Genomic DNA, 25,896 nt, shown 5'->3' with positions numbered 1-25,896 from the left:
AGACTTTCGTGTTGCAAAGATGACCATGACTGTGGTGTGGGAAATGGACAGGTGAGGGGAGGGAATGATTGCAGAGAGGTCAGTGAGGACACAACTCTAGAAGTATAAGTGAGATGTGTTGGTAACTTGAACTGGGGGCTTCACAGTAGAGATGGAAAGAAATGGACTTATGCCAAAAATTTAATAGGCAGGATTTGGTAATGGATAGATGCGGGGGCTGAGGAAAGAGAAGGTGTTAGAATGACTCCTAAGTTTCTAACATGAGTAAATGAAAGGTGAGGTACCACTTAGTAAGACATGGAACATGATAAGAGAACTTGGCGTGGGTGTTAGAATATGAATTTTACCTTGGACATGTTGAGTTTCACATAATTATAATATTTCTGGTGAGCATGGAATCAAAACCAAAAAAAATAGAGAGTCCTGATGGACATTTTGTTCAACTATGGTTATCATGTTTCTTTAGTGACTGTTTCTTTGCTAGATTTAGTGTTTGTCTTTTTAGAACAGTTAGAACAAACTTGGCAAACTTTTCTATAACATACTGATAATAGCTTAGGATCTGAGGTCTCCAGTTAAAGACGTCAGATTGAACATAAGCATTCAATTGCCTTCCCTCCTTCACCCAGCTAAGAGAACAATAAAATTATCATTAACCAAACATAAATGTACAAGGACAAAGGCGATGGGATGGAAGACAACAGCAATGAAATTTTAGAAACTAGAAAGCAAAATAGAGAAGTAGTAACCAAATTTGGACACTCAAGAAAGTAGTAAGTCCTCTCTTAAAGAGGCATTGTTAAGATGAAAAAAAGGTTCTGTGTGTCTGGAACATAAAAGAGATTCAAATAAAGTGTGTTTCTCAAAGAGAAAAAGAGACAAACGAAGAAGTGGACTCTTAGCTCTAGAGAACAAACCACTGGTTACCAGAGGGCAAGTGGGTAGGGGGATGTGTGAAATAGGTGAAGGGGATTAAGAGTGCACTTATTGTGATCATCACTGAGCAATGTATAGAATTGTTGAATCATTATATTGTACATCTGAAACTAATATGACACTGTATGTTAATTATACTGGGATTAAAATAAAAAACAAGTAAACAAAACAAAAGCTAAATCTTACACTTGATAACCAACCCAATTTACAACATAGAGTCCTTAAATATTAGAGCAAGAGGTACCTTAGGAAGTGGCAATGAGGGTGGGGATGACATGGGGGATTCATGGGAAGTCTTTGTAAGAAGCTGATAGAGCCCCAATTCCCCACCCCTATTTCCTGTAAGTAGAAGACTGCCTCTCTCTCATTCAGAATGAAACTGAAGGACTCTTCTCCTGACAAGAACAGAGAGACTCTGGATTGGAGTGTTTGGGAAAGGATAAGAGCTACTGAAGACTGGGTATTATATGTAGATCCATAAATTGTATGTTAAAACTTCCTCAATCTTCTTCCTCCATGTAGCTCTTGTTAGCCAGACAGCTTATGTTTTCTTGGCAGAGGGCTGGAACAATTCTCTGGGTTACCTTATCAGCCTAAGAGAAAATATACTGACATGGGCCCTGCAAGTTGACCTATGTAGTGGACTCAGTGAAGAGTCTCTGTATGCACAGAGCATCCTATCTTCAATGTTCCATTCTTAAAACAAAACCAGACAGCCAGCAATCACCAGATATTTGAGGAAACCCTATTAATGAAAGATAGGGATCAAAATAAACAGAAGGAAGCAACTTGAAGGAAACAAACTTTGCCAATAGAAAACTTAGAAAAAAATCTTGTCCTCAGAGAGATAAGAGAAGGTATGAAACAATATTTTCTATATAAAAGGAATATTCAGCAAGTTCAAAAGGAACTTAAATATTAAAAATATGACATTAGAAATGAGAAATTCAATATAAGTGCTACAAGATAAAATTAAGGCAATCTCCCAGGAAGTAGAGTTTTTAAAAAGACTATAATATACAGATATAGGAGAGAAAAGATTTGAATATTAGAGGACGAGCCCAGGATGCCCAACATCTAATAATAGGATTATGAAAAGAAGGGAACAGAGGTAGGAAATCATCAAAGAAAAAAATTAATGAATGTATCCTACAATCTCAGTTTCCAGATCGAAGGGCCCACCAGCTAACCATAACAAGAACTAAAAATAGATGCCTAGCTGAGAATATCATAATAAAACTTTCATTGATGTATTTGCAGCACTTATAATAGTGCCTGGCACATAGTAGGCACTCAATAAATTTGTACTGAAGAATAAACAAAATATCCAGAACAAGAAGGACAAAGAAATAGGACCTCCAATTTCCAGGGGGAAAAAGTTTTAATATAACAAATCAAGCATCAGAATGCCACCTGTCTTCTCAATAGCAACACCTAAATCTAGAAGAAAATGGAGAAAATGCTCTCAAAATTCAGAGGAAGAATAAATTTCTATGTCCTGAAAAAGTATTAAATGTAGAATGAAGATATTTTCAGATATGTAAGATCTTAAAATATTACTTCTTTGTGCTCTTTCATTAAAAGAAGGGAATAAACCAAGAAAGTGAAAGACATAGAAAGCAGGAAATTGGATCTAAGACTAGAAAGAGGTGAAAAGAATCTTCAGAATGAGGATAAATGGGAATCAGTCTCCTAACTGGAACTAATGTTAGAGAGCATCTGACCCAGATTAGCGCAAGCAAGTCTAATTTCTTCCAGAAGAAGAAATGGTTAGAGTTTCCAGTGCATTTGAATGTCTTAAAAGGAGATTTATACCATTGAGGGGGAGTTTGAATTCATCCTTAAGTACAAAGAACACTAAATAAGCAACAATAAAACAATCATGACAATAATTCCACGGCAAATAGGAGGTTGTGTATTAAAGGAAAAGTAATCATGGTGGTCTGCAGCATGAACAGGTCAAATAGCATTTGCCTGTTCATAATACCGTGGATATGGAATACTAGCTGTAATGAAAGTTGCAGTATGACTGTCTTAGTCTATTTGGGCTGTTATAACAAACTGTTATAGACTGGGTGGCTTATAAACAATAGAGATCTATTTCTCACTTCTAGAGACTGGGAAGTCCTGGATCAAGGCATTGGCAGATTCTGGTGAAAGCCAGCTGTGACCTCAACAGGGACCTCTCTGGAGTCTAAGCACATTAATCCCATTCATCTCCTAAAGATCCCATCTTCCAAAATTGTCGCCTTGGGGATTAGGTTTCCTATAAGATATTTGGGAAGGGGGGGGGCACAATCATTCAGACCATAGCAGACTATATTGAGAGAACAGGCAGTGGGGGCGAGAGCTCCTGTGGGAGTGGGGAACAAGGGAGACAGAACTAAATCCTCACCTGGTAGAGATGACAATAAAGAATGCCTACAATGAAAACCCACAAAGTGACAATCAAAGCACATTAACAATAGAGAGGTAAATACCTTACAGATCAGCTGTTGGAGGGGAGGTGGGAATGAAAGTAGTTGCCTCTAGGGTGTAAGAAATGGGGTAGACGGGTTAGGGACTGTTGTTTTCAAAGCAAACCTTGAAGAACTATTTGATTTTTTTAAATTATATGTATCTATAACTTCAGTAAAAACATCAATTAAAAAAAATCAGGCTCTGAAAGTGTACTGCTTGAGTACAGATCCAATTCCTAATGTTCACTAAATGCGTGAAGTTGGCTAAGTTATTTAATTTCTTTAAGCATCAGTTTCTTCATGTGAAAAATGGGAATAGTAAAGGTACCTATTTTGTAGGGTAGTTGAGAGGAGTACATGAAGTACATAAAACCTATAAAGCCTTGGCACCATGCTCCGTCCACATCCTGGCATTTGGGGGCTTCCTTTTGCTTTGTTTTTTGCCAACCTTCTTATTTTCTTCACCCAGTCTTTCCCAGGATTCTCAAATTACCATCACATTTCAGATCAGATCAGCTTCCCAGATATTAGGCGCAATTCATTAGGTTTAGAATTCTGAGTGCTCTCTAATATATTGAAAGACTGTATCAATAATATTTTATTAAGTGTCAAAAAGACATATATAGCATGATCCCGTCCACATGCGTGTGAGGAATTCTTCCAGAACTTATTTGGAAATATATATATACCAGGAATTATGAGTAATCCTCACCTTCTTCTTATTGCCTCTTTTTAGTACAGTGGATATACAGTACTCTGTAAAATCAGAAAATAGAATATTTTAAAAATAACTCTTCTGTCATAAATGTACAATTTCATAATTTATTCCTAAAGGTAACTTTTTCATCTATTATATGTGACTTTAATAGTTTGACTCTGTAAAAGCCGATGTATTTCCAAGTTCCTAGTGGCACCTCACTGTCCCTGCCCAACAAAGCAACATTCACAGCCTCTTTGGAGCATAAATTACTCCAGTTTGCTAATATAGAAATTGGGGTTCAGTGGTTTGTCTGAAAGCCACAACCAGAAAGGGGCAAGTTAAGATCCAAGTTCAGTTTTTTTCATTCTGAGCTCAGTGTTCTTTCTACCATATGAACTAAGTGCCTATCAGTAAATGACAATCTCTCCGATCACAAATTTATGATATAAAGGTGTGGAGTACATGGTCATTGAATTCCTACCAGCCCTAATAGTGCATGAATGACTTAGAAGCATGACAAGAGTAAGCCCGTGTCATTAACAATATTTATTTCTTCCACATTGGGACTGTGGATTCCACTAAGACCCCAAAGTCCATATGATTATGAAGTCCAAGTTACTTGCATGCCATTTTCACTCCCTGTATCTTTTTCGTAAATACTGAGGCACAAAATAACTTTGGGTTTTATTTTCACTTTTGCAATCACTTGGGAATCTTATGAAGGTGGAGCAAGAGATTTGGAAACTCATAATGCATTTCCCAAGAAGCTGCAAATGTTGTGAAATTCACAGGGCTCTAACCTCCCTGAGAGAATCGGAGCTGACCAGCCAAGACAGCTCACTTCCAGTAATGTTCCCGGGGAATTCTCTGGAAATAATGGAGAGGGCATGGTTGTTGCAGCCCAGGTGGAAGCTCCCAGTTAGGGCTTATATCCAGTGGGACATCCACAGGATTTTCTTCTCCTTCTGTTCCAGACATTCACTCAGCAAACTGTACCTCGCCGCCAGGAAAGGCCGTAAATGATACAGCCTCGCTCAGGCCCCTGCCAGGGCTCTGAAGACGCAAAAACCAAGTTCCTGCCAGTGACAGAGTTTCAAACTGGATACAAGTCAAAGAGATAGAGGGAGATTGCCTTTTGCTCAGCTCTTGGCTACACTGTGTGTAATTAACTGTGTGGTCCATGTTTTCAGGCATTCCACTCCACTGGCTGACCCCTCGCAGCGATTAGTCAGAGGTCTTCTGCAGTCTGAGTGATTTTAGGCCTTGGTAAATTATGCCTCTGTGAGAAAGAACCTTTAGTCTATGCTTAAATGCCCAGAATCAACTCTTGAGAAAATTCTTTTGAAAAACAAAATCGCTACAAAACTCTTCTAAGAGCTGATTGTATTTAAAAGAATCCCCTTCAGAAGCACCCATAAGCAACTTGGGAAGACTGTCTAATGCGGCAATTAGAAGTTACCGGTCCTTGAGCATGGTTAAATTAAATAAATAAAGTTAATTGTTAACTTTAGGGACCCATTAAATAAAGTTAATTGTTATAACACTGCAGAGTCAAATAATCCATCTTGACGTTTGTTTTCCCAAACATTCATAAGGGAGATTTAACACTGGGAGAGGGGCAGTGTCGGCAATTCTATTTCAGGGACTACCCGGAGGCAGACTGAGCTTTTGCTGTGTATCTGTCTGGCCTGTGTCCCCTTCTCAGTAGCACTCTGTCCCACCCTGCTGCATGCACAGAGCTCTTCCCCCCCTCCTCGCCCCGTTAAAATGTCATCCTGTAAACAATATGATAAAATCCATCAAAATGGTGTGTAAAGACTGGTCGAGTTTACAGTGTTCCCTCTTGCAGGGCTGTTTTCATTTCAGTAGCTCTTAGGACAGAGGAAGAGTCTGGAATCAGGGTTTACTTTGGAGGAGGGAATTGTAAGGAAGCTAAGTGGTATGGGTTCCATCACTTAGCTCTGAGGGCAACGTCTGAACATTCATTGATAAGGCCCAAGGGGTGGTATCATCCACATTAAATGAACTGTTTGGAACTTGCTCAGAATCTGTTGGCTTCTGCCCTGGACTGGTAACTAGAAAACAAAGCATTTGGCTCTCATGACCCTTGCTAATGGGAACCTGTGAAATATCCTGGGGATTACAACTTTGAGAACTCTAACAGGAAATGTTTACAAAGTTTTGGACACGTACAAACTTCCCCAGAAGGGCCGCGAACCTAGAGACTTTGCTGAGATGTCAATTTGAATTGAAAGGCTTCTGAGGCCAGTGAGTAAGCTGCTACATATGCTAGTGAGCAAGGCCAGAGCACTGCCTGGCTTGTGCGTCTCTTGTCTTCCTGGTATTGTTCTCAGCTTGTTTCTTGGGCCATCAGTGATGTCATTTCTCGTGAGTCTCCCAATTGCTGGTTCTGGCAATACAGGTGAAGCTCTAAGAAAGTGATTGTTCTTAACCAGGCAACCGAGTCTTAGTGTAAATCAGTGTGTGGACCATGTAATTTGGAGATCGTTTCAGTCTATGACATGAATGAGTCTTTTCTATCAAACAAACAAAAGATTAAAGTGTTTCAGTGTGGGGCGCCTGGGTGGCCCAGTCGGTTAAGCATCTAACTCTTGATTTCAGCTCAGGTCATGGTCTCAGGGTTGTGAGATCGAGCCCCTCATAGGGCTCCTTGCTCAGCAGGGAGTCTGCTTGAGAGTCTCTCTCTCCCTCTCCCTCTGCCCCTCCCCCAGCGCCTGTGCGCCTGCCTCTTTCTCTAAATTAAATAAATAAATCTTAAAAAAAAGTGTTTTAGTGAGTATTCCCATCCAGAACAAACATTGTTCTAGTGAAAATTAAATTTTGGTGAAAGATGAAAAGGCAGTAATTGATTCTACAGATATGCTCCAAAATGTGTGAAATGACATATGTCTCAGCTTACATATTACAGCATTGTTTTAAATATCAAAAGTTTGGAAACCACTCAAATGTCCATCAACAGTGGATTAATCAAATAAATTATAGTACACCCATCAGTGGAATATCATGAAGACCTATAAAAGGAGTGAGTTGTGTACCACTACAGAAAGATCACGAAGATGTATTATAAAGGTAGAAAAGCAAGGCACAGATGCTGTAAAAAGAGGTGGAAGGAAAGACTATATTTACATATTTGCTTATAAAGGCACAGATTATCTATGAGATGGTCCACAAGAAAACTGTAACTTCTGGGACAGGAGAACGGGGTGACTAGGGAATGGAGATAAGAAAGGGATGACTCCTGAGACATACTGTAGTACCTTTAGAATGATTAATTATGTCAATGTGTTAAGGTCTCAAAAATAAATTGGATTAATTTTTTATTGAAGAGGGAAATAAAGAAAAGGCAGTACTTTGTAGGGTATGAGTTTATGCATAGGAAATGACATGTCTGTCAATGGCATGAGAAGAAAGCCAAGAAACTATATAAATTTTTTGTTTTCATCAATTTTGGAACTTTCAAAAGTTTCCAGAATTACCCTTTAGAAATTTTAAACAATTATTTGTGACGAACATATCTGGCCATTTATGATCAGTTGAATCTGCGAGTGTCAAATGGGAAAATAATAAGGACAAGCTGTATTGTTTAATTAAGACTGTATTTTTTCATGCGGTGTCTTACTAGACCCTTCATCAGAAAATCACATTCATTGTTGTGAATATAGTGGCCGACCTATCAACATTCATTCAACTCCATCTTTAATGTTAGCTGTCACATCGTTGAGTTGCGAGTGGCTGGCGAGATTAATTTAAGCCAATGAATCCCATCTCCCTTACCAATGTTTACTTGGTTCAGGGATGGACAACCTGCACCAATCTAGAAAAGTTTTGCATATCTATTAGTTTTCTATTTCTGTTCTAATTTATAGTTCATTTCTGTTTGCATAGCAACTATATTACCTGTGGTTTTCTTCATCCATGTTTTCAGTTATTGCGGAACTTAGAGAATAGTATCTGTAATGAGATTCCTTGATGGCAAATAGGTTAGGGCAAGAGGAATTGAGTCATTTTATAAAATACTTCCTCAAGGCAAAGGCAGAGTTGGCAGATCCCCCAGGACGTCTGTAAGAGTACAGTTCTCCATGGTTCCCCTGACATTGAACCCATCTTCCTGGGATAGCACTGGATATTGATTCTATTCCAGAGGTCGGCACAGTTTTGCTGTAACAGGTCAGATAGTAAATATTTTGGGCTCTGTGGACCATGTGATTTCTGTCACAACTACTCAACTCTGTCCTTGTGGCCACAAGCAGCCATGAACAACATGACAAACAGGTGCTTGGCACCTTTCCAGTAAGTTTTTATTTACAAAAACAGGTTTGGGGCCATAATTGGCTGATCCTTCTTCAATTCTTTTTTTTTTTTTTTTTTCACTTCAACCCCGAAGCGGGTCACCCCATTTTAGGGATGATATCCAGAATAGGTTACATTGATATGGAGCTTTTTGTATCTTGTGACGTGATAACCTGGCCTTATGTATTGGGTGGTAGAGACACAAACAACCAAGTTTCTCTGACTCCAAAGTTTGTGTCTCTGCCACCGAATAGAGGTTGTGTAGCCTGGAGCCTCTCTCCTATCTTCATTGTCCCATCTGTGGAATGTGGAGAAGAGTTCTACTTCAGAAGAGTGTTGCAATGATAAAATGAAAGTGTGTGTTAAGTGCCTGAATCAAAGGAAATGCTCCCCAAACATAATTTCCCTTCTATAGGCCCACAGCCATATCTTCCTCTCTGCATATACACACAAGAATTGGACAACACCCCAACTTCATCCACATGTATTTTTTTTTTTTTAATATTTTATTTATTTATTCATGAGGGACAGAGGGAGAGAGAGAGGGAGAGAAGCAGAGGGAGAAGCAGGCTCCCAAGGAGCAGGGAGCCCGATGCGGGACTCGATCCCAGGACCCTGGGATCATGACCTGAGCCGAAGGCAGACGCTTAACCATCTGAGCCACCCAGGCGCCCCATCCACATGTATTTGTAAACCCTCTTTTCAATGGCTCATCTTGGAAATTCAAAATTAATTCTAATTAGCTTCAACTTCAGATGCTATTGAAAAAAACAATCTGTCCGTAATTTCTGGTAATATATTTTGTTTAGTTCTTGAAACCTCTTGCGTGTCAACAACAGCCCACTAGGGCATGTCATCAAAGCATTTAAAAAAGGGCTTGCTTCTAATAACTCTCAAGGAAGTAAAGGAAAGCCATAAAATATACTATCAGATTTTAAAAGGTCATTAATCAAAAGAGATCTTGCAGAAAGAGTAACAAACTTAGATTCAATTTAATGGTTGCAATGATCCTGACTATGCTTTTTAGAATTGGTTTTACGTAAAATCTCTTAGGCAATTCACTTTCAGTGCCATAAGTAGTGGATTGTGAAAACAATACTACTTGAAATTATTCTGCTTTGAAAAATTAATTAAAAATATGCATATATACCTGAGGAACTAGTGATAGGAAGTACTGTCATATCAGGAGAACAATTCTGTGTGTTTACTTACTTGTATAAACATACCCAAAGACCACCAAATTGAGTATATTTAGGATATACTTTTTTGGATGGGGTATATTTAAGTCCTCCCATAATTAGAAAATAAAAAAGAATTTTATTTTCACTAGGAAAATCATTAGAATCAATGCTAAGATGGCTATTTAACATCTGTAAGACAATAATATCTTCAAAGAAATAACATAAAAGCAATACAATTTTAGAAAATAATAAGTACCCCAGTAAATGAGAGAGATTATTGTTCCAAGCACGGAAATTAAGAACTGGGTGTCTTGGTCAAGGAGCTCTGGCCTTAAAATCTGGGATGAGAATGCTTCAAAATGTGACTCACTGCATTTGTTTCTTGGTTCATTCATTCACCAAATACACATTTAGTAAAAAATTACCATTTGTGAGGTACTATGCTAGGAACATAACTTATTTCAGGGACAAATGTCTAAATAGCTGATTATAATATGCGTTACAATTGCTCCTACAGAATATATACCAATCGCTAAGAGAGCATGTAGGGGGAAGGAGTCACTCCAGCGTGGCCAGGGAAGAGTGTGGGGAGGGAGGTAGTCAGGGAGGCCACAGAGATAATACAAAGAGCATTTGCGGCTTGTTATTTTTTGAGGATGAAAAGCCCCGAAATTCTCAACAGAGTGAAAAACATGATCAAAATTAAAAAAGCCTAAAAGTCCACTTTGCATCTGAGTATAGTTGTGTCTAGTTTGTTAGGACTGGAACATGGCTTCATGGTGGAGGGTGGGGAGTTTCACGCTATGCTGTGAATCTTGGTCCTTCATCCACTTGGCCAGTGATCCCTTGGCCACCATATGAGTTTTCCTCTCTAGGTCTATATTTCCAGTGGCTAAAAACCCAGGTGTATTAGTGAGGCGCTTTCAGGTTTTAAGGAGCACACCATGTCTCTGATCCTGGGTGACTGGAATTTATTACAAAGATCCAAAAGGGAATTAGGAGGCAACAATGGGAAACCATTTTAACGGAACAATCAGGCCTCAGGAAGAAGCAGAGCATTGTTCATTGGTCTCCAGGATCACAAAGCACTTCCAATGTCCCCAAAGCAATACGGGGGCTGTTGTCACATAGAAGGGCATTCATTATTTCTGCACAAGATCCCCTTCCATTCACGTGATTCAGTTTCTGTCTTCTCTGCTTCTCCCTCCTGCTGTTATTACTGCCCTCTGGCTACTTCTCAGTTTATTTATCGCATGAATTTTACTTACTCATTGCCTCTATTAGCTCATAGAGTCTGCTTAGTCTCTGCTTAGTTTCCTGGCTCCTATTCCGGTTTGCTTGGAGCATATCTCTGTGTGCTCTTGTGCAGAATAGAGTTAATAACAGGCCCAAGACTGGTATTCTTAGAAAGACCTGCTTGCAAGGTTGGCCCTTGCCTAACATCTGAGAGCTTAGGTTTCAGGGGGCTTCTGACTATTTGCTAAATGGTAAGAGTAGCTCGCTCTGCCTAAAATGTTTGTACAAACAATATGGCTTATGCTAAGTACATGCTTTCCTCCTGGCAGTCAGAAAGGAAGAAGACACCCATGTGACCAACCCTCAAATAAAACCTTGGGCACCGAGTCTGTCATAAGTCTCCCTGGTAGACAGCATGTCATAGTTGTTGTCACAGCTGGTTTCTGGAAGAAAGAAGCTCCTCTTGTGTGACTCCGCTGGGAGAAGACTCTTGGAAACTTGTACCTTGTTTCCTCCAGACATTGCCTTATGCACTTTTTCCCTTTGTGGATTTTGCTCTGTATCCTGTTGCTATTTTAGCCATAAGTATGACTGTATCCTGAGTTCTGTGAGTCCTCCTAGCAAATTATTGATCTCGAGATGTTGAGGGTGTGATCTTGAGAACCTCTGACACAACTTTGCTTTCAGACTCCTAAAGAAGGAATATCTTATTCAGAGTCCACTCCGTAGTACTTACTATAAATCTGACCTCTGGCTGTCTCTATCCTCATGTGCGGTCGGTCATTCCCCCACCCCCTGTTCTAGTTACACCAGATTCCTTGCTGTTCCAAACATTCCAAGCATGCTCCGGCTTCGGGGCCTTTGAACTTACTGTTCCCTCAGCCTGTGCCTTTTCCCCCCAGATCTGCAGGGCTGTTCCTTACCTCATCTGTGTCCCTGCTCACCTGTCACCCCTCCCTATCTAAAATAACTGTCCCTTCCTACCCCCATGCCTTAACTATCTACCCCTTTATCTAGATGAATTACTCATAGCACTTAGCAATATTTTACATTATATTGTATACTTGTTTCTTGCCTATCTTCCTCAACTAGAGTATAACTAAATGAAGGCAGGGACTTTGCTTTGTTTACTGCTCTATTTTTAGTAGCTAGAACAGTGCTTAGCACATAGAAAGGACACAATGTATATTATGTTTGCAGAAGGAAGGAGTTAATAAATAATGCATCTCTTACCAGGCTACATTATATGCCCTTGAACAGTGTACAGATGTCTGCCTTTAGGTCAAGCCCTGTGGCAGAGACCGCTGATCATCCATCAGTATCTACTCTTTCCTTATTTTGTAGTAAGAGAACCCTGATTTCTGGCAGGGCACCAGAAATAGCGTACATTTCCCAATCCCCTGTGTTGACAGGTATGGCTCTATGACTAAGCGCAGGACAATGAGATATAAGAGGAAGATGGGTGTGCAACTTCCAGGAAGTATCCTTAATTAGAGTGGGTTCTATGTTTCCTCCCCTTTTCCCTTCCTGTTGGGTGGAATTGGTTGTGATAACCGGAGCTTTGGCAGCTTTGGATCATGAGGCAACCTTGGGAATGGAAGGTACTGTTGTTCAATGAAGCAACAAGATTGAAGAGGCCTGATAATTCAAGGCCAATACCAGTCCTGAAGAACCTACTTCTGGACTTTGACAAGAGCCAGAAATAAATTTCTATTTTGTTTAAACCCAGCCATGTGGGATTTTGTCTCACTTGAAGTTGGTCCTAATCTTAACTAATGTAACACTAATTTCCAGTCTGACATCTTGAAGCCAAGTGGCAGAGTTACACAGTACAAAGCATGAAACCATATGAACTATTTAGTTTGTTTAAAGGAAGCTGTGGGCATAATGGGAAGGCTGGCAAGCATAATGTTATCCTGTGGGAAATGTCAGCTATGGAAAAGCATTATAATAAGGCCCCCAATGAGTCACGCTTTCCTGTATCCACATGCATCTTTGCAATACCATGTTGCCACTCCTTCCATCAAGAGGCAGAGGCTATCTCTCCACCCCCTTGCATCTGGGTTGGCCTTGTGACTGACCTTGACCAATAGAATGTGACAAAAGCAACACTGTGTGAGTTCCAGAGTCTAAGCTGTAAGAAGAGACCTTGAGGGGTTGCAGGTGAGGTCATCAGAAATCCCTCTCAGATGGCCAGCCTACAGAATCATACAAATAAAGTAGTTGCTGTTTTAAGCCACTGTTTTTTAAAAAGATTTATTTATTTATTTGAGACAGAGATAGAGACAGAGACAAAGAGAGAGCACAAGGGGAGGGGCAGAGAGGGAGACAAGCAGACTCTCCATTGAGTGGGGAGCCTGACACGGGGCTCGATCCTACGACCCTGAGATCATGACCTGAGCTGAAATGAAGAGTCAGATGCTTAACCAACTGAGCCAGCCAGGTGCTCCAAAGCCACTAAATTTTGACAAGATTTGTTATGCAGCAACAGATATCAAAATTAATCTCAGTGCATATCTGTTTTTTGCTACAAAAAGATCCTAAGACAAGGCTAAATGTAAGTTAAAAGCATTTAAAGTAATTGACTTTGGTAACTTTTAGAGAAATATAAAATCTTTAGCTTACCCACTTTGACATTAAAAATTAGGAACACAAGTCTTTATTCAATAATTACAATAAATGTAAAAAAGAAGTAGTAAAAGATAGGGATGCCTGGGTGGCTCAGTTGGTTGGGTGACTGCCTTCGGCTCAGGTCATGGTCCTGGAGTCCCGGGATCGAGTCCCGCATCGGGCTCCCTGCTCAGCAGGGAGTCTGCTTCTCCCTCTGACCCTCTTCCCTCTCATGCTCTCTATCTCTCATTCTCTCTCTCTCAAATAAATAAATAAAATCTTAAAAAAAAAAAAGAAGTAGTAAAGGATAGTAGAAGGAATATTAGATGAGCAATTGGTAAAACTGGGTTATGGTCCTCCTATCATTAATTGGTTTTATGACCTTAAGATAGTTGCGTTGGGACACGTGGGTGGCTCAGTCACTTAAGCATCTTACTTTTGATTTTGGCTCAGGTAATGATCTCAGGATGGTGAGATCAAGCCCTATGTCGGGCTCTGCGCTCAGCACCAAGTCTGCTTGAGATGCTCTCTTTTCTTCCTCCTCTGCCCCAGCCCCTGCGTGCACTCTCACTCTCTCTCTAAACAAATAAATAAAATCTTAAAAAAAAAAAAAAGTTGGCTAGCCTTTTAGTCTGTCTCATTTTCCTCAGATGTAATATGGGGACCACCTCATTGCTCACTCACTCATTCATTCCAGAATCACTGATTACCCCTAACTATTGGGAGCTACTATCATGAAGAGTGGCATGAAAGGAGATTTTGACTTTCTACTTCTACATTTCTGTATAATTTGATTAAAAAATAAAAACATGCATTAGTTTATAATCAGCAAAGATCGTAAAGATGTTGTTATGGGCTAAACTACGTCTGTACCCAAACTGATATGCTTAAGTCCTAATTCCCAGTACTTCAAAATGTGCCTGTTTTTAAAGATAGGGCCTTTGAAGAGGTGATTAAGTTAAAATGAGGCTGTTAGGGTGGGTCCTAATCCAATCTGACTGGTATCTTTATCAGGAGAGGAAATTTGGGTGCATAAAGAGACACTGGGGATCCATGTGCACAGAAGAAAGACTATGCGAGGTCACAGTGAAAAGGCGGCCATCTGCAGGCCAAGGAGAGAGGCCTCTGAAGAAACCATTCCTGCTGACACCTCCATCTTAGATTTATAGATTGTGACAAGGCAAATTTCTGTTGTTTAAACCACCTAGACTATAGTATTTTGTTGGGGCAGCCCTAACAAACTAATACAGATGTCTCTTTCCTATTGAAAAAGAATTAGTACCTTCAGTGGATACAGGGTCCCTATTCTTGAGGTGCTCGTGTTCAAGTAGGAGCAACATTAACCTTTAAATACAATGCAGTATGATAAATGCTCTGGTGGAACCACGTAAAGAATACTCTGGGAGTCCAGAGGAGGGGAACCCCACTGGCTGTGGAGAGGGAGACAATGGTGGCTCCAGCGGAGAGAGTTTAGAAAACCTCACCTGTGGGCAAGATGCCATCTTCATGTTGAAGGAAGACTAGGGGATAATAACAATCCTAATTACTGGCCTCTCTGCTGAGCCTCTGTACTTGGTGGTCATATGGAGCATCGGTCCCACATAAAAATGTCAAGAGTCGGTAAAATCTCAATGAACACACATACACAAACTGGAGAATGGGAATATTGATGTAGTATTGTCAACACTCTAGTTTACTAAAAAAAAAAGATATTTAAAATGCTATCTACCATCCTTACTGTATAGTTAAAGATATTTTAACCTAAAAACTAGAAAGGACATTATCTCATAATAAAAAACAACCCCCTTAGCTTTGAATTACCTGCACAGACCTTAGTTTTTGCAGTAGACCTTAGTAGTCTTAGACGGCATTTGATGGCCACTAGAGTTTCAATGCTACTTTTATCAGGCCGGTTATGAACACCATATTTGATTTCTTTATATGGCAAAAACTCCTGGGTTTTCTCTAAAGTCTATATTTTCCATCTTCCATAGAAACAGATGACACTAGATACATGGCTACTTAGCTAAAGAGTACATCTTTATCCTCTTTTCACAACTAGATATGATAATGTGGCTAAGTTTCAGCCGATGGGATGTAAGCTGAAGTAATGTGTTATTTCTGGGTCATCTCTATCTTAAAAGATAAGCCCCTTGCCTCGGAGTTCCTCTCTTTTCCTTTTCCATAGGTTGGAAGACTGAATGTGCCCACAACCTAACTTTGACCATGAGGATGAAGAGATCACCTCAGAGAATAGTGAAGCAATAATAAATGGAAGGAAGGTGGATCCTGGAGTGACTTTTCCTGCCAAGCTGGATTGCTCACCTTCTTGTAACATGAGAAGGATATGAACGTCCAGGTTATTTAAGCCTCTGCATGTAGATGCATACTTTTTGGTTTCATTTTTGGGACAGCTTAGTCTTTTCCCTAATAAGCAAGTGTTGCTTTCTCTTGCTTTTACCATATTTGCCTTTCAACTTTCCCTTCAGAAGTTTCCTGCTACTTCTATGTATCCTGCCCACATGGGAGATGTGAACTATCAGGTCACCAGAGAAAGACACTGACATCATATTCTCCTATTTGGTGTGGAATTCCCCCCAGTGAAGAAGGCCAGTTGCCTTCTTAGTACTCTTGTATAGCTTTTCCCGTAAGTCTCCGCCTCGTTCCCTTCGACCTACTTAGATGAGTTAAGGGAATCATTCCCATGGTGGATTGGCTGCTCTCCCTCAGGACTCCTCACCCTGCCTCTATCATTTCCCCTTTCTATCTTCTGAACACTGCCTCTTTTGCTTGCCAGAGAACTAGATAGTACACATTCTCTTAAATCATGGGCACTTTCAACCAATAGTTATTGAACAATTACTTCATAAGGTATAACCGAAAATGATGACATAGGGAAAGTACCTGGCTTTTCAGTCTACTTGGCAAGAAGAGATAAATAAATTGGCAATTATAAATTAAAGTGAAAAATTTTATAATTCAAATAAGTGTAGTGTGTCATGGGAACACTTGGAAGAGGCATCTAACCCAGTGTTTGTAGGAGGGAGTGTGGTCGACAGTTTAGGTATCGAAAAAGGTGAAGTTAGTGTGTACATTGGCTGGATAAAACCGTACACCTGTTGGTTAAGAATAATACATAATTTTAAAACTTCAAATAACTTCGAGTATATAAAATAAAAAGTGAAGTTCTTCCCACACACATCAATTTTAATACCCACTGTGATTTGTTAATATTTGATGCATGTTCTTCCAGATAAATAGATATGAAAATAGATACACCAATATATATCCATGTAGGGTTTTATTTTTAAAAAATCTGATCATAGTTTACATATTGTTACACAGCTGCTCATTTTCCCCACATAATCTTTTTTTATCATGTGCATATATTTACCTCATTTTAAAAATAGCTGATAGACTTCCCTACTAATTAGTCACTAACTTATTTAATAACTCTCTTCTTTTTTGACATTTAGGTTGTTTTCCATTTTTTTCCCTTCAATAGTAGTGTTTCAAGGAACATTCTATCCATTGGACCCAGCGATAAATATTAAGAGGAAAAAATTACAATCTGAAGATTCTATATCTGCCCCAAATATCGTATGTATATGAGAAAAAAAAAACTTGGTTATGTAAAGTATCAGAAAGTTACCTTCTGCTTTTCTTTCCGGGGAATTTACTTGAGGAATCACTCTAGCAAAATCAAAGTAAAACTATATTTCAAGGAGATTTGAAGTATATAAAAACACGAATGAGTAATCAACCCAATACAATTTAAAAGACCAGAGTAGACAATCAGAGCATGGTTCCTGAATAGAGAACTTAAATATTATAAAGAAATTGATATTTCCCAAATTAAGATTTAGGGCTTCTTTTGATTCCAAACAAACCCTAAGAGGAGCCTGTTTTTGAATCATGACAAAACTTTCTAGAAAAATAAGTAAGAATGGTTAAAGAATACTTATAAAAAAGAGGCTGGAAGTTGGCGTTTGCCTTATCATATGCTGAAGAATTATAAAGATTCCATCGTACTTAGCATTGTAAGTACTGAGAATAGCCAGATAAATCGGTGACTCAGAAGTGATAACCTGGAACGAGAACTTATAAAATATAGAAAGATAATAAGGTAACATATTTTAAAGAAATTACAAACTTAAGGATAAGGAATTGTTTCTTTAATAATGTGGAGAAGGAGGACATTTTGATGACTATTTTATTAGAACTTTGCATCACAGCATACACATCAGATAAAGAGTTAAAAATTCAACCATAAAAATTTGGAGAAGGTATAAAAGAAAGATTATACCTTCCCTTCTTGAGGAAAGACTCCCTCAAGCAAAACAAAACAAAACAAAACAAAACAAAAAAAGATACAAAAAGCCATAGGAAAAAGATAATAGATTTGACCATATAAAAGTTACTGTAGTTCAAAGAAACAGAGACAAAAGGAGAAGGCAAATCACAAACCAGGAAAGATGTATACAACACACATTACAAAAAACAGGGTTGCTATCACTTGGCAAAACTCCAATACTGGTTAAATCCAAATCTCAGCCTAGTCTGTGCCCAAACCTTCACAGATGAATGTGTCTGAATTAAAAAACAAAAGTGTGCAGTGGTCTAACTCTAAATTTACTATTAATTGCCTTCAAGTGAGCAATTAGTCCTGTTGTAAAACTGTAATACATTTCCCTAGTTCCCTCACTCTCCCACGTTCCCTGACAACTATTTCATACCCCCTTCCACACTTCAAACTTCCAGCATCTTCTCCCCATCTTTACTTTAAATGGATGATCTTGCTTATTTCACTCAGAAAGTAGTAGTATTAAGGTGGGCACGTGATGTGATGACCACTGGGATACACTACTAATGAATCATTGAACACTACATCAAAAACTAATGATGCACTATATGTTGGCTAACTGAATTTAAATAAATAGGAAGAAATAAAAAGCAAGCAAGCAAGCAAGCAAGCAACCAGAAGAGGATTTCCACATACTCACACCACCATGTCATCCCACCCACTAACATCTCCCCTCCTGTTCCAGAAGAATCTTCTATGCTCCCATCAACACTTTCACAGGGTCTCTCACTTCCACCCCACCCCCTCTCACCTACTCAAGGACAAGGATGTGTCTCCAGAAATTCCCTCTATTTACTGAACCATTCTCTTCAGCCCACAGTCATGACATTATTTTTCACATCTTAAAAAAAGTCTCTTTTGGGGGGCGCCTGGGTGGCTCAGATGGTTAAGCGTCTGCCTTCAGCTTGGGTCATGATCTCAGGGTCCTGGGATCGAGCCCCTGCATTGGACTCCCTGCTTGGCGGCGAGCCTGCTTCTCCCTCACCCTCTGCTGTTCCCCCTGCTTGTGCTCTTGCTCTCTCTGTCAAATAAATAAATAAAATCTTTAAAAAAAAAAAGTCTCTTTTGGGACACCTGGGTGGCTCAGTTGGTTAAGAGTCTGCCTTCGGCTCAGGTCATGATCCCAGGGTCCTGGGATCCAGTCCCAGAATGGGCTCCCTGCTCAGCGGGAAGCCTGCTTCTCCCTCTGCCTGCCAATCCCCCTGCTTGTGCTCTCTCTCTCTGTCAAATAAATAAACAAAATCTTAAAAAAAACACTCTTTTGTCCCACTTTCCTCTTAAGTTATCGCCCTTTTGCTCTGCTCTGTTCTGCAGCGATCCCCCTCGAAGGAGTTGTGTATACTTGTTTTACCATTTCCAATTCCTCGACTTGCATTATCTCTTGACTCAATCCATTCAGGCTTTCACCCCCACCAACTCCAGTCAAAGTCAGCCATGACTTTCATTTTTGCTAAACCTAATGATCAACCCTGGGTTTTATCTTGCCTGATCTATCAGCAGCATTTGACACAACAATCACCCCTTCTTTCCAGAAACATTCAGTTCAGCTGGCATCCAGGACACCAGTCTCCTTCCTGTGTTCTTCCTGCCTCACAGCTTTTCATGTCTAACATGGCCCTCCTGATCTTCCCACAGTCCCCCAGCTGTTCCACTTGGGAGTCTTCACCATTTCAGTGAATGATAAACCTTCTTTCCAGTTGCTCAGACCAAAAATCTAGTAGTCATATTTGATTCATCTCATTTTCCCAAACTCTGCTTATAACCAGACAGTAAACCTGTTGGCTCTCTCTTCAAAATGGATGTAAATATTTATCACATCTTACCAATGTCACTGCTCCCCCTCTTGTGCAAGCCACAATGTATCTCAAGTGGATTAATAAAATAATCTTTTCACTGTTTTTCCTGCTTCCACCCTTGCTCCTTTTGTTCTTCACCCCACAGTCAGAGTGATCCTTTTAAGTCTGATTAGCTAGTTGGGGCTTTGCTCAAAACGTTCCAACCAAGTCCTGTGTCAGAGTCAAACTCGGTGTCCTCCTGTCCATCCTCATCCTTTACACCTTGTCCTTGCTCACTCTGCTTCAGTCACAGCAGCCGGCTTACTGTGCCTGGAAAAAGGCAGGCAGCCTGAGCCTTTCCAATAGCTCCCTCCTCTCTTTTTTTATCTGTATTCAAATATCACTTTTCCTGCCCACTCTCTGTAGTCATTCCTGTTATATCCCTACCCCATCCCTTGCTTCATTTTTCAACATACTATTCATCACCCTCTAATATACTATGTAATTTTATGTATTTTGTCTATTGTTTCTGTCTACTCCCATTAGGATGCAAGCTCCATGAAGTTAGGGACTTTTGTTTGTATTATTATTTTTTTTTTACTGATGCAGTCTCAGTGCTGGCACATTGTAGTTGTTCAATAAAGATTTGTTGAATAAACTAATAAGCTATGTTTAATGAACATACAAAGAGCAAGAGGGAGTGTAAGTCTCTCAAAATTCCTGAAATGTCAATTGACAATACCTGTCAGAGTTCTTAACTATACATTCAGTAATTTCACTTCTAGAAACCTGTCTCAGTACAGGATTTCCCAAGCTAGAGTAAGGGAAATACTGTTCCAGAATAGGTATGCGGAAAATAAAGAAAATGCTCTGGAAAAAAAAAAAAAGTGTCTTCTAACCTGTTGTGGCTCTGATTTGGTGGTACACTGAGGGGTTTTAGCATATACTGATGGCTGAGTTCCACCTTTAGAGATTCTGATTTCATTGTTTTGACTGTTGTCCCTTTTGTCATGATATTAGCAGCCTGTAATGATTATTATTGAGAGCCTTAATTCATTAGGGGGTGTAGTGGTGCTCTTGTTCACATTTCTGGGCGTATATGTATATACACACACATACAAAGAAGGGGTTAGAGTCCATTATCTGTAAACATTCTTCCAACTGGGACACTACATGTTCACATGGAAAATGCTCTTACTGAGGGGTTTGTATGGAAGCAGTAACTGTTTCTTCCAGGCGATTTATTGGTATATGTATGTGCTTGCATGTGTGTGAAAGGAGAGAAAGCGTGTAAGCTGTACAGTGCTATAAAATAAGAAAAGATATTTATTTTTACTATCGAGAAGCCAAGAGAATAAGTAAAACTTCCATAAAGAGTCACCAAGCCCTCCACTGCGACACCAGTCAGGCGTGACATTAGTGGAACCTGTTACATGCTTCTTGTCGGGCCAACTAGAGCACATTAAGGAACAGGATTTTGAAAGCAGGAGAATTGGTTTTTATTTATTTATTTATTTATTTTTAAAAGATTTTATTTATTTATTTGATAGAGGGAGACACAGCGAGAGAGGGAACACTAGCAGAAGGGGTGGGAGAGGGAGAAGCAGGCTTCCCGCTGAGTGGGGAGCCCGATATGGGACTCGATCCCAGGACACTGGGACCATGACCTGAGCCGAAGGCAGACGCTTAACAACTGAGACACCCAGGCGCCCGAGAATTGGTTTTTAAAATTATCACTGATTTATTTATTTTTACATATGGTCTTAGCCTACTTGGGCTGTTTTAACAGAATACCATTGATTGGGTGGCTTATCAACAACAGAAATTTATTTCTCACTTCTTTGGAGACTGGGAAGTCCAAGGTCAAGGCACTGGCAGATTCGGTGTCTGATGAGGGCCTGCTTCCTGGTTCACTGATGTCTGTCTTCTTTGTGTCCTCTAATGGCAGAAGGGGTGAGGGAGCTCCTGGGGTCTCTTTCCTAAGGGCACCAATCCCATGCAAGAGGGCTCCACCTTCTTATCTAATCACTTTTCAAAGGCCCTATCTCCAAATTCCACTTTACATTGGGGATTAGATTACAACACAGGAATTTGGGGTGGCACATGAACACTCCCTCTATAGCAACATAGGACAATGAGAAACATCAGCAAACAGAGCAAGTAACTCTTTTTCATCATCTAGACACACAGTATGGAAAGGACTTCTGACCCTATAGAACTTGGGTCAGCTCTCTGGACGTGTGATTTATAGCCTTCTCTACAATATCTCTTTAAGTATGATGATTATGATACATACTCCAATGAGATAAATCTGCCAATAAAGAGATAATTTTGTTTTATTCATTCTGAGTTAGTTTAGTTGCCACTAATATTTTGTTTTCTCAGCTGAATAAACAATAAATTCAGGCAGCTAGTTAGATGTATGGTGCACTTGAAAGAAAGTTTTTAGAACACAGAAACCAAAGTTCTTCACACTATCATTAAAAAGATAATGTAGCTGAGCTGAATTAACCTACTTAGGGATGCATTTCTTCCCAAGAGAAACTACAAAGTTATTCCTCACCAGCGGACTTCACTGCCCCCACCACAATTAGACATTAGGGATTAAATAACCTGGTGTTGCACTTATCACTGTGAACTACAAAGCTGTCAAAAAAATCCAATTACCCACTAGGATAACCAAAGTGCACTTGTAAGTGCAAATAGCCCGTTTTATAGAAAAAGTTATTTCATGTTAACACTTGGTTTTAAATCCCAGCTCTGTAACTTACCATAAAATGAGAAAATTCACTTCCAAAATATTAATTATTCAATAATATATTAATAAGTATCAGGTGCTTATAAGTATAAAATGCCTGGCACATAGCAAAGGCTCAGTGTGTATTAGCATTTATCATTATAGGGATGATTTGTGTGGCTATGTTGCAAATATTACTAAACATTACCTATGAGTCTTTTGGTTAAATCTTTTTAAGAAGATTAAGAAAAGGCCATTTCTTTTTGACCTAGCCAATTATGTTACAAAGTAGATTACCTCTGTAATGTGAGAACACTGTAGTTCTTGTTAATTTTTTATTGTTAATTTCACCACACAAGATGTTTAGTTTCAAAAAGAACTTGGGTCAGCTATTTAACTGATGTTGTAATAGTTTTGAATAGATGGATAGTGCCACAAAAGTGAAAATGATTTTTGTGATCCCAGAAACCAGAACGTGGCAGTGAGCATGGTTGTGGATGGTGGCAAAATTTACGGGAAAACCTTTATCAGTGAGGACGCAGATAACCAGACCCTTATGTCTAGGATTCTAATGGATACTCTTCTTAGTGTACTGGATCTCGCTAAACTTTTTTTTTCACACAGGATAGTGACATTGAGGTTCTGGCCATAATTCTCTCATTACCTCATAGGTTTATGTTTGGTCTCTGAAAATGAGGAAGGCTTGAAGAACAACAGTCTTAGAAGGAAGACCATGAAGTAATCTTGTGAATGTAGTAAAGAATCAGCAGTATAATCATTATGACCTAACTGGCTGGGCCTAGTGAGCGGGGATCTCTTTGTTTATTTTGCTGAATTGTATATTAGGAATGATTGAGGGGCAACAGTTGCTTTTCTAGACATCTCCTTTCTCTTTTTATTGACCACCACCCTTGAGGAGTGATTGGGGTTAGTTGAAACCAACTGGTCTGGATTGAAGAGTTCCTGCACTGTCCACACCATTTTGTTTTTCAAGGTTGTCTTTAGTTTTGGTGAGTGAGAAAGCACTTGGTTGCCATTTCCTTTCTGAGAACAGCTGACTTAGTAGGGGAGGAAGTAGATGTTTGCCTGAGTTCTCTCCTATGGGGTTAGGGCAGGGCTGGGCTGCTGAGCATCAGCTTCTGCTTTTGTGGGGCTTGGTTTCCTGGTTCCTCTTTATAAATGTCAGTAAAATAAGTCTGAGCAGCCCTCTCTAATCTCCTTTCTGGGAACAAATGATTGACGGTGCAAGGAGTGGCCAACCTGCTTTGTGTCCAAACTCTTGGCCACAATTGTGCTCAACATTCTTAATTGGTCTCCTATCTTTGCTAATCTTTTTACGATCTCGTCAAATCTTTAAATAATAAAAAAAAAGGTCTGATTTAAATATTTCTTTTGTGAGGGATGCCTGGGTGGCTCAGTTGGTTAAATATTGCTTCTGTGAGAATGTTTTTGCCCGTGTTGAAGAATATAGCTTTGAGGAAAATCTAAACGAAGCAACAAGTGCTGCTAGATAAACTTGGTAGAATCAGAACTTCTGATCTTAAGTGGGAGTCTTTGGGAGCCCTGAGGTTGGATGTGGTTCTGCCATTGACTGACACGCTTCATCATTTGTTTTATTTGATGTTGAAATCATATTTATAATATTATTTTACACTACTTCCCAGCATTACATCAGTGTTTTTGGCTCTCTGGGCCTTATTTGTCCATGAATTGGAAGCTTCTGCTTCCTTAAGAATGTCTTGTCTCTCCTGCTTATGTGGTTATCTCTGAAACTCTTCTCAGGCTGTATTATATCTATGCCACTTCTTTGCAGATGTTTGGGAAGTGGTGGTTGATCTAAAAATACTGTTAGGAATCAAGAAAAAATTAAGGCTTCTGCCATGCAAATTCTCTGACTCTTCTCAACATTTCTGTTACCATCACAAAATTAATTGGATGATTCTTTAAAGCCCTACAAATATATTTTACTGCTAAAACGTTTAATTCTACCACTGCAATTTAAGTCTAAAAAAATTACCTTTAAGCTGGAGGGCTCTGGGTGGGGGGGGTGGGTGGTTGTCAAGATTGCCTAGATTCAAAACCGAGTTTAGCCATTCTCTAGCAATGTGGTCTCTGGTGAGTTTCATCATCTGTGAAATGGGGATAAAAATTAGCAGTCACCACATAGGATTGTTGAAAGGATTAAGTAATCACAGTTTAAGCTATTATTGTTTTTCTCTTCCTTAATAATAAAAAATAGGGGCAATATGTATTATTTCCTAGGCACTAGTCAGACAATTATCTCTGATCCTATGTAATTCTCTGAGGCGGGCATCCTTTTATTTTCCAGATTATTAAATTATGACTACAAAGCTTAAGTGTCTTAAAGGTCACACCGTAAGGTGTCCGAGCCCAGGTTTGTTTCTAGAGGACACGCCCCTTTTCACTACATGAGGTAGAGATAAAGAAAACTTTCTTTTTTTTTTTTTTTTTGGAAAAGTCAAAACTATGGAGACAGTAAAAAGATCAGTGGTTGCCAGGGGTTAGGACAGAGGGAAGGATGCATAGGTGGCACACAGATTTTTAGGGCAGTGAAACTACTCTGTATGACACTATAATGGTAGATACAAGTCATCACACATTTGTCCAAACCCATAAAACATACAACACCAAGAGTGGGCCCTAAGGTAAACTATAAACTGTGTGCCATAATGATGTGTTAACGTAGGTTCATCAGCTGTAACAAATGTACCACTCTGGGGGGGGGAGGGGATACTGATAATGGGAGAGGCTAGGAATGTGTGGGAGTGGGGATATACGGTAAATCTCTGTACTCTTAAGTTTTGCTATGAATCCAAAACTGCTCTAAAAATTTGCCCATTAAAAAAAGGATAGAGAAAATTGGGAAAGGGATATAATGTGAGAAGGAAAGGGTAAGGAAAAATAAATTTGTAAAGGAATTTAACTACTATCTACCTGCCTAGTATTAGAGTGAAAAGTGCAAGAGCCGGTCAGATGATTTGTGCTGAAGTCCTGCTTGCTCACAAGTTCCTGGTTGACCTTCAGCAAACTACCCCACCCTTCCGGACCTCAATTTAAATATGCTTAAAAAGAAGTGGTTAAGTTGATTTACAGTTCCCTTCTTGGGCTAAAATTCCAGCTTTAGGAATGAGGACCCATCCCCGACTGTTTTTTTTTCCTTCCATCCCCACCAGCCACCCCGGCCTAAACCTGTATTCAACGGCACACTTTTTTTTAACGTACCCATTGGGTCCTAAACACAGCCACTGTTCCTTGTAACCGCGGGGACAAAGGGATTAAAGGGCTCGGGTGGAGGGCTGAACTCTGAGCGAGAAAAGAGCAAGAACAACCTAATGCAGCACAGCGAGGACTAGAAGCCGGCAAAAGGAAAATTACAGGGCAAAGGGGACGCGGCGCAGCGACGGCGGAAGCGGGGGACGGGCAGGGCGGGGCCGAGAGCCCATTGGAAGGCTGAGGGGGCGGGGCTCGAGCTGACAGCCGGCGAGGAGCGAGGGAGGCTGCGCGGGCGACGCCGGCCGGTTCCGGACCCCTCGCTTCCCTTCCTACAACCCCCGCGAGCCCGGCGAC

At 39.9% G+C, this 25,896-nt stretch overlaps 1 long non-coding RNA gene across 1 annotated transcript; it reads right to left on the bottom strand.

The window, feature by feature from the left end:
- Positions 1–21,268: 21,268 nt before the first annotated feature.
- On the bottom strand, positions 21,269–25,689 carry LOC114222782 (uncharacterized). Its single transcript, XR_003612017.2, has 3 exons — positions 25,552–25,689; positions 24,326–24,437; positions 21,269–21,882 (listed from the first exon to the last, which is right to left on the bottom strand). It is a non-coding gene; the product is annotated as an uncharacterized LOC114222782 (long non-coding RNA).
- Between the last annotated feature and the right edge of the window lie 207 nt (positions 25,690–25,896).

This window comes from Eumetopias jubatus, unplaced genomic scaffold (assembly GCF_037043125.1).
Source record: "Eumetopias jubatus isolate StellerSeaLion01/CBP00866 unplaced genomic scaffold, mEumJub1_p1.0 scaffold_3, whole genome shotgun sequence".
Taxonomy (NCBI): domain Eukaryota; kingdom Metazoa; phylum Chordata; class Mammalia; order Carnivora; family Otariidae; genus Eumetopias; species Eumetopias jubatus.
Note: the sequence above shows the minus strand (reverse complement) of the source record. Positions and strands in the feature narration are given on the sequence as shown.